This window comes from Microcaecilia unicolor, chromosome 8 (assembly GCF_901765095.1).
Source record: "Microcaecilia unicolor chromosome 8, aMicUni1.1, whole genome shotgun sequence".
Taxonomy (NCBI): Eukaryota; Metazoa; Chordata; class Amphibia; order Gymnophiona; family Siphonopidae; genus Microcaecilia; species Microcaecilia unicolor.
The window spans coordinates 27608663-27624344 of record NC_044038.1 but is presented as its reverse complement, the minus strand read 5'-3'; the positions used below and the strand labels follow the sequence as shown (position 1 = coordinate 27624344).

At 43.2% G+C, this 15682-nt stretch overlaps 1 protein-coding gene across 2 annotated transcripts in view; it reads left to right on the top strand.

Moving 5' to 3' along the window:
- The first annotated feature begins 6203 nt into the window (after positions 1–6203).
- Positions 6204–15682, top strand: part of POLR3E (RNA polymerase III subunit E) — a 98615-nt gene continuing 89136 nt past the window's right edge. The window contains exon 1 of one of the 2 annotated variants that reach the window (XM_030211672.1): positions 6204–6225. The gene's annotated coding sequence lies outside the window, so the exon portion shown is untranslated. Of the gene's footprint in view, positions 6226–7388; positions 7488–15682 lie in introns of those variants that run through there. The other variant, XM_030211671.1, reaches the window with a different exon arrangement.

The window sequence follows — 15682 nt, the reverse complement described above, 5'->3', positions numbered from 1 at the left end:
ATGTACTATATTCTATAGAAAATTTAAAAAATCAAACATTTGAAGTGTGCAGAATCTGAAATGATACTGAATTTGCACGTAGGCAGTGCATGGACGCTGCAGCTGTCTTTGCATTTTTGATTTATGCTGTTGGAATTCTCTCTTTGTTTCTTTTGCTTTGCCAAATAAAGCTGTTCCTTCTCTCAGGTTCCACTGTGTACATCTGTTCATTTATTTACAGAACTGGTGAATTGTTCTTTATGCTTCAAATGTTTGAAATATTTGAAAGGTATTAATCCGCAAACAAACCTTTTCCGGAGATGGGAAGATGGTAGAACGAGAGGACATGAAATGAGATTGAAGGGGGGCAGACTCAAGAAAAATGTCAGGAAGTATTTTTTCACGGAGAGAGTAGAGGATGCTTGGAATGCCCTCCCGCGGGAGGTGGTGGAAATGAAAACGGTAACGGAATTCAAACATGCGTGGGATAAGCATAAAGGAATCCTGTGCCGAAGGAATGGATCCTCAGGAACTTAGTCAAGATCGGGAGGCGGGGCTGGTGGTTGGGAGGCGGGGATAGTGCTGGGCAGACTTATATGGTCTGTGCCAGAGCCGGTGGTGGGCAGCGGGACTGGTGGTTGGGAGGCGGGGATAGTGCTGGGCAGATTTGTACGGTCTGTGCCGGGGCTGGTGGTTGGGAGGCGAGGATAGTGCTGGGCAGACTTATATGGTCTGTGCCAGAGCCGGTGGTTGGGAGGCGGGGATAGTGCTGGGCAGACTTATACGGTCTGTGCCCTGAAGAGCACAGGTACAAATCAAAGTAGGGTATACACAAAAAGTAGCACATATGAGTTATCTTGTTGGGCAGACTGGATGGACGGTGCAGGTCTTTTTCTGCCGTCATCTACTATGTTACTATAAATGTACTGTGATACATGTGTATAGATATATACATATATCTAGCTAATCTATGTTAATGTATTATTTTCAGTATTGTTCAAAGTACTTAAGTAAAAGTACAGTGAAGAACACGTTAAAACATTTACTTAAAGCAAAAGTAAAAAAAAAAAAGTTGTTGCCTAATCTACAGAGTAAAAAGTAAAAGTACCACAGCTATAATGAATGCAACTATTGTTAACGTTTTTATCCCATCAACTGTGCTCTACGATTCAATCCACTTTTAGTAAAAGTTTTTGAAAATGACTGTCACCTATGTGAGTGCGCTTATGAGTCATTTGTCAGGACAGCTAGAAAGGTGCACTAGTAGAAAGTGGATTGTTTCATCTGATAAAAAGTTCCTTCGAATCAGGCCAGGTTGTAATATTACTAATGTCTTCTGACTGGGTCATTCCCGAATGAGAGCCTGAAAATAAAAAGATAAGTGTTGAATTAAGGAAGATTGATTTACTCTGAAAAAAACGAGATAAAATCGTAAAGTAAAGATATCTAAGACTAATGAGGATTCCCGCTAGAAAACGCAAGGGGAGATAGATACCCAGCAATATAGCGGAGCGGTACTGTTAAAAAAAAAAAGCTATAACAGAACCGGGGATCTGAAGTCTAATTTATCTTTAAATATAATATATTTAAAGAAAGCTGTGTGGATGTTCATATTGCACGACAGTGTTATTAAAAGGTTAAGTTGAAGAGATTTTCCATATAGCAAAGAATATTTTATCGCATCTTCCTTTTTGGTGTCATTATCATGCAGTCCAATTACAAAGAAGGCTTTCACAAAGTTGGAATCGTATGTTATAACAATTTTTAATCTGATGGCAAACTCTATTTGAATATCTTTGAGAACTGATGCAAGAACGTCAATTGTATGGGAACCCAGACAAGCAGACTTCCTCTCCAAAGACGATCAAACCAGTGGACAGTCGCCCAGATGTAACATTTTTCATGAGATGACCAGCAGTCTGTTGTGATAGAGACATATGTCTGTTCAGCAAGAACTGCTACCAGCTTCAGTTCTGCTTTAAAGTGACCCAACTCATCATGGTTCTGTTAGGCTGGAGACCAGTAACCAGTTCAACAAACACAAGCAACTCCTATAGCCTTGACGTTGTGTAAACCTTTGTCATTACTTTTTGAAAAGTGGTATATTAAACCCAATAAACCATAAATCCAGTGAAGAACAAAATATAAAATGAGAAGATCCCACTGTTTGTGTGACACGGTTTGCCATAGCAAAATCCTGTTCCCAGTTTTGCTGTCTCATTTGGTTTTACTGATGAATCATCATTTACATCTGGCTTCTGCTTTTAACTGCAAGCATCGGCTGTAACTGAGTAAAAGTAGTAAAAATTATTACTTCAATAAAAGTAACAAATGTTATCCTGTACTTCTTTACAAGTAAAAGTGACTAAACGTAAGTACAGTAACTAGTTACATTTACTTAGTTACTATACAACACCGATTATATTTGTAGTGTGTGATACTGAAAAATCCTTCCTTTAAACCGGCCAACCATCTTTTGGGGTCATAGACACTAACCATAATGGAGGGTAATTTTCTAAGTGAGTGGAGGGGTAGACTAGTGGTTAGTGAAGCAGGATGGTGAAGCGCTGCGTACGACTGGTAGCACTATAGAAATGATTTGTAGTAGTAGATGGGGGGAGCCAGTGTTCAAATCCTGCTTCTTCCATTGACAGAGAGGGAAGAGGAAGAGATGTGAAAAGGACTTGAACAGGAAACGGTTTGAGAGACAATTTAAAAGGCGGTAAGAACTACTATACAAGGTTAAACCAGGGCTTCTCAACCCAGTTCTCGGGACACAGCCAGTCAGGTTTTCAGAATATTCACAATATACATGTGATAAATTTGAATGCATTTCCTCCACTGTATGCAAATGTCATGCATATTCATTGTGGGTATCCTGAAAACCTTACAGACTAGATGCATCCCAAGGACTGGGTTGAGAACCCCTGGGTTAGACCACAAAGTCTGTGAAGCCTGGTATGCTGTTTCCACCCATGACCAATTCAGGTCACAAGTAACTGGCAGGATCCCATCGTACTCCAGGGAGAAAGAAGCCTGACATGCATGTACCTCGCCCGATTGTGGCCAGGCTTCTCCGTTTCACTCAGACTCTTCAAATCCTCTTAGCGGCCCACCACTCCTCTCTTCTGTTTAATGGTCGGAATATCCTGATCGTTGCGGATCTTGCTAAAACACCTGCTATTAAAAGGAAGCAGTTTCTCTCCATGCGACCAAAGCTTAAAGATCTTGGCGCAAAATATGGTCTGCACTATCCAGCAAAAATGATAATCACTCTAAATAATTGTACACATGTTTTCCATGATCCTGCAATTCTCCAGTCTTTCATCGATCAACAAATTCTAACATGATCGTCTGAAATTTGTGCACTCTAAATGTTCCTGGGATATGCTCAATATGTACTGATACTGTATTTAACTGTTTATCTCAATTTCTTTTTACTTCTTGCTTTTAGTAAGATTGTGTTTTAAAGGTGGTCTGGTTCTCATATGCCATATCCTGCCACAATCGGGCGAGGTACATGCATGTCGTGCTTCTTTCTCCCTGGAGTACGATGGGCGCGCTGTATTTCGAGCGGTTTTTCAAACTGTATGTTCAGAGTGTTTGGGAGCCAGTTTTCAAGAAATTGAATAATATTTACTCCTTCATCCCCTTCGCGCACCCCTAAAATTCGGATATTGTTTCTGCAAATTTCTGTTTGAGGAATCCTCTATCGCTGCTTCCATAGTCGCCAGTCTGGCCTCTGAAACTGCGTGAAAATCCAAGAAATCCTTTTCAGTCTGATGCAATTTAGACTCTGCTGTTTCAAGACATATTTTAAATTCACTCAAGAGGCAGAAAGGTTATTGATTTCAGTACTTAGCTCATGTCTTCTCATAGTGACGCACATTTAAATCGTTTATGTTTTTCAACTCTTCCATTACAGCGTCGTTAGAGTGTAACTGAACTTTTCCAGACGCCATTTTATCTGGACTCAAGAAATCACTTTTAAGTCTTTTTGATCCCGGTAAAGAGGGTCGCAGACGGATCTTGTGACGAAGGTTTGGAGAATGGCATGGCGGAGATAGAAGGAAGGAGATTTGTAGATGATGGGAAACGTTAATAAGTTCTGATTTACTTTCCACGTGAGGGGAGTGATAAGCCTAAGCTGCCATCTTGTCCGGCGTCCTCACGAGACCCCCATTTTATAATTATTTCCTTCTGTTCTACTAGCTCTTATCTTTATGCTCATATTAATTTAAATTGCTACACTTAGTATATATGGATAAAGTGGTGTGACTGCCAGTTAGTCTATTTTTAAAGCATGGAAACAGATGATAGTAAATGAAAACAAAAAGAATAAAGTGATATTTGGACTAAATAAATCCATATAAGTGCTATCTTTGTCACTACTCATGCATAGTAACATAGTAAATGACAGCAGAAAAAGACCTGCACGGTCCATCCAGTCTGCCCAACAAGATAAACTCATATGTGCTACTTTTTCTGTATACCTTACCTTGATTTGTACCTGTCCTTTTCAGGGCACAGACCGTGTAAGTCTGCCCCAGCACTGTCCCCGCCTCCCACCACCGGCACAGACCGTATAAGTCTGCCCAGCACTATCCCCGCCTCCCGCCACCGGCTCTGCCACCCAATCTCGGCTAAGCTCCTTAGGATCCATTCCTTCTGAACAGGAGTCCTTTATGCTTATCCCTATTAGATTAATAGATTAATCTATTAGATTGTAAGCTCTTTGAGCAGGGACTGTCTTTCTTCTATGTTTGTGCAGCACTGTGTACGCCTTGTAGCGCTATAGAAATGCTAAATAGTAGTAGTAGTTTATCCCACGCGTGTTTGAATTCTGTTACCGTTTTCATTTCCACCACCTCCCGCGGGAGGGCATTCCAAGCATCCACCACTCTCTCCGTGAAAAAATACTTCCTGACATTTTTCTTGAGTCTGCCCCCCTTCAATCTCATTTCATGTCCTCTCGTTCTACCGCCTTCGCACCTCCGGAAAAGGTTTGTTTGCGGATTTATACTTTTCAAATATTTGAACGTCTGTATCATATCACCCCTGTTTCTCCTTTCTTCCAGAGTATACATGTTCAGTTCATCAAGTCTCTCCTCATACGTCTTGTAACACAAATCCCTTACCATTCTCGTAGCTTTTCTACAAGAATGGTAAAAATCTGTGTGAAAAAAAATGACTAGGCATACTTTATAGAATAAACCAAACCTCCAGTGCAGATTATAGAATATGCAGAGCACCTGTCCTCGCAACTAAATGTAGTCACGGGCAGTTGTGCAACATAAAACCTGGTCTAAATCCCAAAGCCTAAATTAGGCATGGACCAGGTGTATTTCATAATGGTGCGCATAGATTTGTGAAATGCCCACAACCCATCCATTCCACACCCCCTTTTCAACTATTTGACTTAGAATTTACATGCATCACTTTACAGAATATGCTTAGACAGTTGTGCAGGTAATTAATGCCATATGGTCAATTTTTTGCTAAGTGGCAATTATCGGTGCTGATTGGCTTGTTAATTAAGTTGCATGCACAAATCTAGAATGTGACTGGATTTGCACAGGCACCTTAAGTCCTGCTATACAGAATCCAGGGGTTTATTCATAAAATTATTTGCAGAACCACTGCAAATTAAAAAAAAAAAAAGACGACGTGATCAGCATCAGTACCGATCTTGTAACTCCCTGTACAAAACATTTACTGTTTTGGTAATAAACCACAGTTAACCAGTGGCATAGCCACAGGTGGGCAGCCCGCCCACTTAGGGCTCAGACCCACCCAACAGTAGCACATGTTTACCAGTAGCTGGTAGGGATCCCAAGTGCCGCCAGCTGAAGACTTCCCCCTGATGGAAACTAAAACATTACTCTCCACGATACTGGTACCAGCGCACATAGGCGCTCACTCCGTGGGTGCTCGAGCACCCCCAATATTTCACCCACTGGAAGATCGATCCCCCCCTCCGAGTTCCAGGGTTGCCCCCCCCCTCCCTCCGAATTTTAAAAGTCATCTTGACTTACCTCATTGGGGTTATGGGGGCTGGCAGCAGTGGTAAAAAGCATGCAGGCTTGGCGCTTACTTCAGTTTTCCTTTCTCTCTCAGCTCTGGTCCCACCCTCATTTCCTGTTTCTGCAAGGGTGGGACCAGAGCTGAGAGAGAAAGGAAAACTGAAGTAAGCGCTGAGCCTACACTCTTTTTACCACTGCTGCCGGCCGCCGTAACCCTGACGAGGTAAGTCAAGAAGACTTTTAAAATTCGGAGGCAGCCTGGACCTCGAAGGGAGGGAGGGATGACGACCCTGTGGAACGGGGAGGGAGGGACCCTGTGGAACTGGGAGGGGGGACTGGAACTTGGGGGGGAGGGAAAGGAGGGGGAGCGCCTGGAACTTGGAGGGAGGTGGATGGGGAGATGGGGAGGGGGGGAATGCACCACCTGTAAAAAAAAAAAAAAAAAAATTCAGCATCCCCAATCATACATAGTAGATGACGGTAGAAAAAGACCTGCACGGTCCATCCAGTCTGCCCAACAAGACAAACATATGTGTATACCTTACCTTGATTTGTACCTGCCTTACTCAGGGCACTGACCGTACAAGTCTGGCCAGCAGTATTTCCCGCCTCCCCCATCACCGGCTCTGGCACAGACCGTATAAGTCTGCCCTCCACTATCCTCGCCTCCCAACCACCAACCCCTCTTCCCCCCACCTGCTCCGCCACCCAATTTCGGCTAAGCTTCTGAGGATCCATTCCTTCTGCACAGGATTCCTTTACGCATATCCCACGCATGTTTGAATTCCGTTACCGTTTTCATCTCCACCACCAATCATTTTGAAAAGTTGGCTCCTATGCCTGTGCATGCTGACTGCCACAGAGGAAGCGCTTTCCCATCAGCTGGGGTATTTTTTTGGCGGGTGGGGGGAAAACACTACTAGGTGTCCACCCACTTCTTGCCTCCGTTGTGTGGCCACGCCCCTCAGTTAACTAGTACTGTGCAGCCAGTTCTCTCACGCATTAGAGATCATCCCTTGATTTACTGACGCGTGGGTGTGGCGACCTCTACACGTGTGTACCAGTAAATCAGGGGATGATGACCTGACCTCTGATGCTGCTGGCCCGTGCACGTGCGTTAGCGAGCGTAATCCTCGCTGATTCAGCCGAGCCGGGCAGATAGAAACTGCGGCTGCGCTGAATTATTGGCGGACCCTGGGTACGTGGTTGATCACAGAGGCTCGTACGCTGGCATGTGAATCACGCAGGAACTACTGCATCTTCGAAAACCCCGTTCCTGTACAGGAATCCACTTCGTGTTTGAGATAGACGGCCGCTTAGCGCTACAGGGAGTCCCAGCGTTCCTCTCCGGCGTCCCGCCCACCTCTGACGCAACTTCCTGTTTCCAGCAAGGCGGGACGCACCGAGGGAGAGAGTTTGTGTCGGTGGGGAGGGGGGGGGCACCGGAGAAGCAAAAGCTGTGGCATTGGTGGTGGGCGACCTCAGGTATGAGTTTGACGGTAGGATATTTGGGGGGAGGGGGCGCTTGAGGGCGAGGCCACCCCTTCTCCTAGCTGTTCGCGATTCGGCACATGTTGGATCGGGGAGAGCGAAAGAGATGTTAAATAGTAGTAGTAGAGATGGCAGATCACGGGAAAGGGGGGGGAAGACCTGTCCCTTGCTTTCCCAATGCGTGTCAAGAGGTGTGCTCGGCGCGTGAGGGCAGCCGAATGCGGCGTGACAGTAGACACGTAATTCAGTGCTTTTTTGGAAAGTAGGTGAAAATTTAGGAATTTATAGTGTCTAATGCCAGAGGTTAACAAACCGACAAAGGTGGGTGGAGCAGTTTAAAGGGCAACTCTGGTCCCATATTCCTTAAAGTAGGCCTGGACTTGGTTTCGGTGGGGGGGCAGTCCCCCCACCAGAGTTCCCAAGGAGCCTTTAGAAAGCGTTTTAGGCTTGATTTTGCTGCATGAGACCTATTAAAATATATTTGGCATAGGTGTAGTTTGGGGTGGGCATGAAGGAGGGGGCAGTATCCCAAATGTTGGAGCTACTAATGCTGAATTGGTCCCCCTTTCCCTTCCCCCTACAAATATGACTTCATTACCATCACTACTCCTCCCCCCCCCCCCCAACAAAATTAAGTACGTAAGCTACCCAGGTGCTTCTTGGCCACTTCCTGGTTTCTATTCTTTGACACCTGATCTCACAAGTACCTATATTTTTGCCTACATATTTTGGTACAAAGGATCTTTCCTCGTGAATAAATTAAGCAAACATCTGTGGTATTACAGAAGGAAGCAAGATGGGCTTACTGCAGAAACATTTTTAGTGCTTTGATGGCATTGTGTTCTGTTTCTACCAGGTGCAGCCCGTGTGAGATGGCTCGGCAGCCTTTTGCATTATCTTGCTTGTCTTAACTATGGACCCCTGTTTGCCCAATCTCTCTGCCCTCCAGACATGTCTTAATACAGTTGGATCATTGGATTGGTTCTGTTTGGTCCTTAGTCCATCAAAATCAGTAGCATTCTGGATTACATGTCATGCCATGCACCCTACAGTTCTCTCCTTCTGGAGTACTCTTATTGTGGTGGACTCTCTTAAATACCTTGGAGTGCTTTTGTACTCGCAGCTTTCCTTTGCCCCTCAGGTTACATCAGTGGCTTGGCCTACTTTCTAGCTCTGCTATTATGAGGCTCATTTTTTTAAAGCACATAGACATACAAAAGTTACATAAGTTTCTTTCTTTGTTGAAGCATTTATGTAAAAATGGCTGTTACAGTGGTGCAGTTTTGATGCAAGTCAAGGATATGAGACATCGATGGTAGTTTATGTGCTCCATGTATTTTATTGATTTTATTGTTGGTGTTGTATGTATTCTATGTTTTTCTGTAAACCGCTTTGATTTAAGTGGTCTATAAATGTGCAAAATATGAATCATATTTTCAAAGCGCATAGGCTTACAAAGTTACATAGGTTTCTTTCTTTGTTAAAGCATTTATGTAAAGATAGCTGTTTCTACAGTGGCACAGTACCTATGGGACTTTGTAAGTCTATGTGCTTTGATAATGAGCACCTGTATGTTCCATCTGTCCCTTTCTGGACTCTGACGCTTGTCACCCTCCAAACTTTACTGCTATAATGTCGTTCATGCTAGTCTTCCTGCCTTGCTCTTCAAAAAATTTCAGATGGTTCAAAACACTTCAGTTCATTTACTTTCTGGTGCTCGTCATTTTGACCATGTTTCACCCCTTCTGAAACACTACTTGTGATGCCTGATCCCATACCAAATCCATCACAAGATTCTGATGATAAATCATAAAGTCCTCGACTCAGGGATTCCCTCCGATATCTCCTTACATTGTTCCTTATAGGCCACTGCAAACTCTGCACTCTCGTACTGGTAACATGTATCCATCCCTTCGATCGCATGTTCCAGGTTCGAGTCTACATGTCACTCTACTTTTTTTCTTCTGCTGTCTGTATCTCTCTTCCACCTGAACTTGGACCCAAAGCATCATACCTTGGATTCAAGACTTCCATAAAAAAAACTCTTTTTTTCCCCCTTGGCATTTGGCAATGTTTTGTGAGTTAAGTGATTATCATTCAGTGGTGTAGCTCGTCCTCACCTTATCCCTTCCCCCTCATCCTGTCTTTCCCTCCCTCTCTTCACTTTTCAGCTTTTCTATCAGCAGGTTGTAGTTCCTTTCCTTTTCACATTTGTTTTTATCCTTGGTAAACCGCTTTGATTCTTGTTTAGAAAGGCGGTATAAACGTGCAGAGATGTCATTGCAGAGTCTCATTTGCTTAAGTTTGGAGGAGCTGAAATGTGGGGAAAAGTTTGGTTCATGTACAGAAATCATAATTGCCTAATGGTAGGGACAGTCCTGGTTTCTACATGTCTTTTAGGTGCTTTGAGTTCTTCTGGTAAATGCAGCAGGTTCATAAAAAACAATTCTATCTGTTGTAATAAATCTTTTCTTTGTAGGTATTCAGTTGTTGGTAATGAGTTTGTTAATTAGGGGACTTAATTGTAGATGCATTATGTGTCTTTTAGCAAGAAAGTATAGATACCTTGAGATACCAACAGTTTCGTGCATTCTGAAATTTGTTAATGTTAAAATATGTTAAGTGAATTTAGTAAAGACTTTTATAATAAATGTAACCAGTTATTTGACCTGGTTTGTGTACTGGATATGATTTTATTTCAGTGTTTTATTGTGTGGATTTTTATTATTAAAGCTTACTATTTAAGATATAGCAAACTATATGGTTTGTTTTTGGTTGATTTAGTCCTTCTGCTAGAGAGTTGATTCTTCTGTGAACTTATAGTTGAACAATCTTAGGAGAGTAGTTCCAGTCTTTCAGCCAAGCTTACGGTACAGTCATCCTATTGAGAAAAAAGTTTAAAACATGGTTATTTGAATTTTTGTTGTATGGTCTTTGAAGATGGGCATTTTGGAGGCCTTGTGTCTTTTTATAAAATAGGCTAAAGAGAGCTGACTTCCCACCCTGTTGATCTAGGTGCCCTGTTATAAAATTACCCTCTCATTTTGACTGAGTCAAAAAATTGACAGTGTACAAGATACATCATTGTAGGCAACAACAGCAAACATTGGTCTCAAAAGTAACTAAGCAAATGGAGCCTCTAGCCCTTTAAGGTTTTTAACATAATGAACAACCCAGAAGGGGGGGATGGAGAGGGGGAAGGGAAATGGAGAAATAAAGCTGTAAATAGGAGAATAAAGGTACTTTGTTAGTCTCAAAAGAAAAATAACCAGTCCATGCAAGCGGTTCAGAGGCTTAAAAAAAAAACTAGTTTATCCTGCAAAGGCCCCTATATCTTAGTCCACTTAGAACGTGAATGACGCCAAACTGCAGTGAGATATTCCATATCATAGATGTATTGCAGCTTACAAACCATTTACGCACTGAAGGTACATCTGGATCCTTCCATGAAGCTGTTATGACCAAATGAGCTGTGCCAAAACAAAACACATCAGTGCAGATCGAATCGAAGGATAGCCTGGAATTGCCTTGAGTAAAAAAAACAAAACAAAACCCAAACAAACAAAAAACAGGATCCCAGGGGACCAAAAATCCAGTGAGCAATTTAAGCTGAAATCTGACACTTTTCCAAAAAGCTTGAGCTTTAGGACAAGTCCACCAAATATACAGCATTGTTCCAATATATGAACAGCCTCCCTAGCAGTTTGAAGAGGCTATAGGATACCATTTGTGGAATCTGTCTGGCGTTAAGTACCAATGATACACCATTTTAACATGATTCTCCTGAAGGTGTGAGGACACCGCCACCTTGGGCAACAAAGCTTCAATGGCAAACCAGTCAGTTTCATCTTAATCCACCCCATGCTCCCTCCCCCATTTAACCCTTTGGTCCAACCCTGGAGGATCTGCGTCAGTCAACCATCTATACAAAGCAGAAAACAAAAATTTAGTAGTATTAAAATCTTCACAAATATCCTCAAGCTCTGTGGCCTCTCTAGTCTGCTTATCCGAAATAGCCATACAGGTCAGCAAGTAATTGTAAGTAAGCAAATGTTATGAGGAGGGGGCAGCTTCAAACAACAACAAAGTGAAGTCATCCTAGAGATCTCCACAGACAACTCCTTACTTTCCCAGTTTAAATAGGTGAGAGGAGCCCTGGAGGAAACATAGGGTTGTATCTTATGGAAGTAAACCCGAGAGAGTTGAAAGTCAGTTTCCTTGCTTATACCATCCCATTGCTGCAAAGTGTGTAAAGTGATTGCACTGGCCGGAGATAATGTTCTTCTATAATTCTTGGGGAGCCAAAGAAAATACCTTAATGGCACGTCCATGGCCAAAGAGTGTTCAAAAACACCCATAATTCGTGGGGCTGTGGATGGCTCCACTCTATTGCTGCCCACACCTGGGCTTCTCTGTAATAGTGGAGTATATTAGAGACCCGCAGACCACCATGTTCTCTACTTCTACAAAGGATCTTTTGGGAGAACTGGAGGTCTCCTATCAAGCCACACAAACTGACAAAAATCAGACTGTACAGCCCTAAGGAACTTGTTGGGGACTGCTACAAGCAGGACCTGAAAAGTGTAGCGAAACCTAGGGAGAGCCATTATTTTAAGGGTAGTAATTCTACTGAACCAAGTTAAATCCAAGCCCTTCCACCTACAAAAGTCCTCCCTCATGGATTTACAAAGTCTAGGGGTAGTTGGGAGCAAAAAGATCTGAAGGCCGAGCAGTAAGTTATATCCCCAAGTATCGCGAACTACCCATCACCCACTTAGAAGGGAAAGAATCCCACAAATGGTCTACTAAAGTCTGTACTGATGTAATATTGAAGGCTTCAGTTTTTCCCAAAGGCATCCAGCTCCTGTATAAGGTTAGGCACAGTGGTCCGATGGGAGGAGAGGGTCAGCAGTATGTCATCCGCAAATAAACTGACCTTATAAACCGTTTTCACCCACCCTAACCCCCCTGATAGCAGGATTTTTCCAGATTGTCTCAGCCAAGGGCTCCATAAACAAGGCAAAAAGAAGTAGGGATAGGGGCAACCCTGCCTTGTCCCTCTTTCCAGAACAAAAAGACTAGAGTTTCTCCCATTAACCCACACACAAGCCTTAGGTTCAGTATGTAGGCCTCTAATCCATCGCATAAAATAATTACCAAACCCCATCTTGCCCATAACTCCCTCCAAAAATGCCCATTGAACCCTATTAAAGGCCTTTTCTGCATCGATTCCCAATAGAGTGGAGAGAGTAGCCTAGTGGTTAGATCATCAGTCTTGACATCCAGTTCAAATCCCACTGCTCCTTGTGATCTTGGGAAGTCACTTAACCCTCCATTGCCTCAGTTACACAATTAGAGTGTGAGCCCTCTAGGGACAGAGAAATACCCAGTGTGCCTGAATGTAACACACCCTGAACTACTACTGAAAAAGGTGTGAGCAAATCTGAAAATAAATAGAAACAAAGGAAAGGACTGGACATAGGCCAAGGAAATCAAATTGACTATCCTACAAATATTATCAGCCGCTTTCCTTTTCATTGCAGACCCAACCTGGTCAGGATGAACCAGAGAAGGCAGAGTGTGACTCAACTTAACTGCAAGCACTTTTCTGATATCTTCAGCATTCAATAGTCAATTACCTAATGAGTTTTCTAGATCAAACTGCATACACCTATTAATATATTACTTATCAGTTCTCACTCATAAAGTTATCAGTGTACCTGTATTTATTGTAATAGCTTGTCTTGTTACTGTGTGCAGCATTCAATAGTGAGATAAGCCTATAGGAAGCATATTCCATTGGGTCTTTACTTTCCTTAGGGATCATAGTGATCCAGGCCTCTCGCATTGTATCTGGGAGTTGCTGTCCTTTCCACAGCCGGTTAAACACCTCAGCAAGTAAAGGGGACAGCTCCCCAGCAAAGGTCTTATAATATTCTACTGGGAAGTCATCCATCCTGGGAGATTTATCAGATGGCAAGGAGCAGAGTGAATTGCCTTGACCACCTCCAACGGAGAAACGGGCCTCTCCAGTCTCTTTGTTTTGATTGGACAAAGTAGGCAGAGTACAGGTATTCAGGTAGTCAGCAATCTCTGAGGTTGCTGTATGTGCGGATCTCGAGTGTAAAGCTCTCGCAAAAAGCAACAAAAGTGCTCATGAATTTGTTGAGCGTTATAGAGCAACCTACCCACCTCATCCTTAACTTTAGCAATGGTGTGAAAAACTCGCTGTTGTCTCAAGCGAAAGGCCAAGATCCTACTCGCCTACTCGCCTTCACAGAATACTCATAATGCTTTTGCTTAAGCTAAGTCAAATTAAAAGCTAAGACCTCTTGATGGATGCTGTCCAGGGAGAGGTGAGCATTCTGCAGAGACCGCCAGATCACTGGAGAATCGGTTTGCGTATGTTTAGCTTCCAAATCTGCTATGGTGACCAAAGGCCGCTCCCGCTGGGCATCTCTTGTTTAAATCTAGCAGCTTGCCCTAGAACCCCCCCCCCCTCCCCCAGGAGACTGCTTTAAAAGCGTCCCAGATGACATGAAGTTATGACTCGGGAGTTGTCTCCAGATAATCCTTGGTAAGAGTTCTATGATCTAAAAGTAGCTGCTCGTCCTTTAGAAGACACACATTAAGAGTCCACCTAGATTTCCTACGCTCAATCTGAAAACCAGCCAAGTCCAACCAATAGGGAGCATGGTCTGAAAAAGTAATGTTACCAATTTTACTAGTAAGTTCCTCCCCCCCTTAAGGATGTGTCCAGCAAATGTAATCCTACCTAGTATAGGTGTGGTGAACCACAGAAAAAAAAAGAATAATAATCCCTTTCCCTCGTATGATCCTCCCTCCACAGAGCCACCACCTCCATATCCTGAAAAAACTCCCTCAGGGTCCGTGAGTGCCTATTATCATGTAGTGGGCTTAGTCCTGTGGAGCACAAATTTGGAGAAATACAAACACTAAAATTCCCTCCTTTTGATTAGCAGACCAGTGGAGAAAGCATAGAGTGACATCTGAACTTCCTTTAAAAAACTGGATTAATTAGCATTTGGCACATATACAGATTAGCAATAATAACCTTCCTAGTATCAATAATCACAAGCGACCACCTAGGTCTCTTTTAAACTTGAATTGCATGGTGTTTGTGGGAACCCCCCCCCCCCCTGCCTTAAGGCTTAGCCAAATCGGAGGCAAAAAATTGTGTAAGGTAAGCTTTGGGAGTGAGCAAGTGTTCATGACACCTTTTGAAATATCTCCTGGAGCAAAACAATATCGGCTTTTTTGGAGAGCACCTCTTGCAACACCAATGAGCACTTATGAGGGGAATTTAACCCCTTGACATTGAGGGTGAGTATCCTAAGAGGAGACATTGCGGTTTAATGAGGAATACAGTGTATAGGCCACTCCAGTAGGATAAAAAGCTGCCATGACCATAAAATGAGACCTCAAGATATAGTTTCTCACAGACTAATTCAACCACACTACCAACCTAAACAAAACCCAACATAGAAAACCACCCACACCAAAACTACAAAAGCAGCTCCCAAGTCCAATACTCAAGGATTCAAACGTCCTTGGTTTATTGTTGTCAAGCTTGAAACATGACTCCTCATAGTGCTCTGCATGAATCACACTTCGCCTTAACATCGAGCATCGCCGCCTCTTGGTCATCCACCCGGGTCTCTAATGCCTCCACCTGACCTCCAAGCTCCTTCATGGTCTGATGCAACAATTCCATCTTATCAGTATGTTCCTGCCGCATCTCTTTCCCCAGGTCAGCAAAGCAACGCTTCAACTCCAAACTCACACCAATGCCGCCACCACTAAACACATCCATCTCCTTGGTGCAGGCTGTCCTGCTCTCGCTGCCCTCCATGTCGGGCGAACTAGGCCACACCGACGCCACTATTGTAATGCTTCATTGCATCGTGCAGTTCAACTTAATTTAATTTCTGAGCCATCTGTAGGGCAAAGATGCTTGCAAGCCTTTATAAATAGGAGGAAAATCCCATCAATTACAGGGATGTGGCAATAGTAGCAGAGGGTTTACAGGAGCAGCAGATTCAGGTGGCCATCTTGGGGTCTGACATCACTTCCTCTCCAAAATTACCATCTTGGAGTTATACTTAGATACTTTTAATATCTCACTTTATTTTTTAATGTGTGTGTGTGTCTTTTTTTTTTTTTACTTT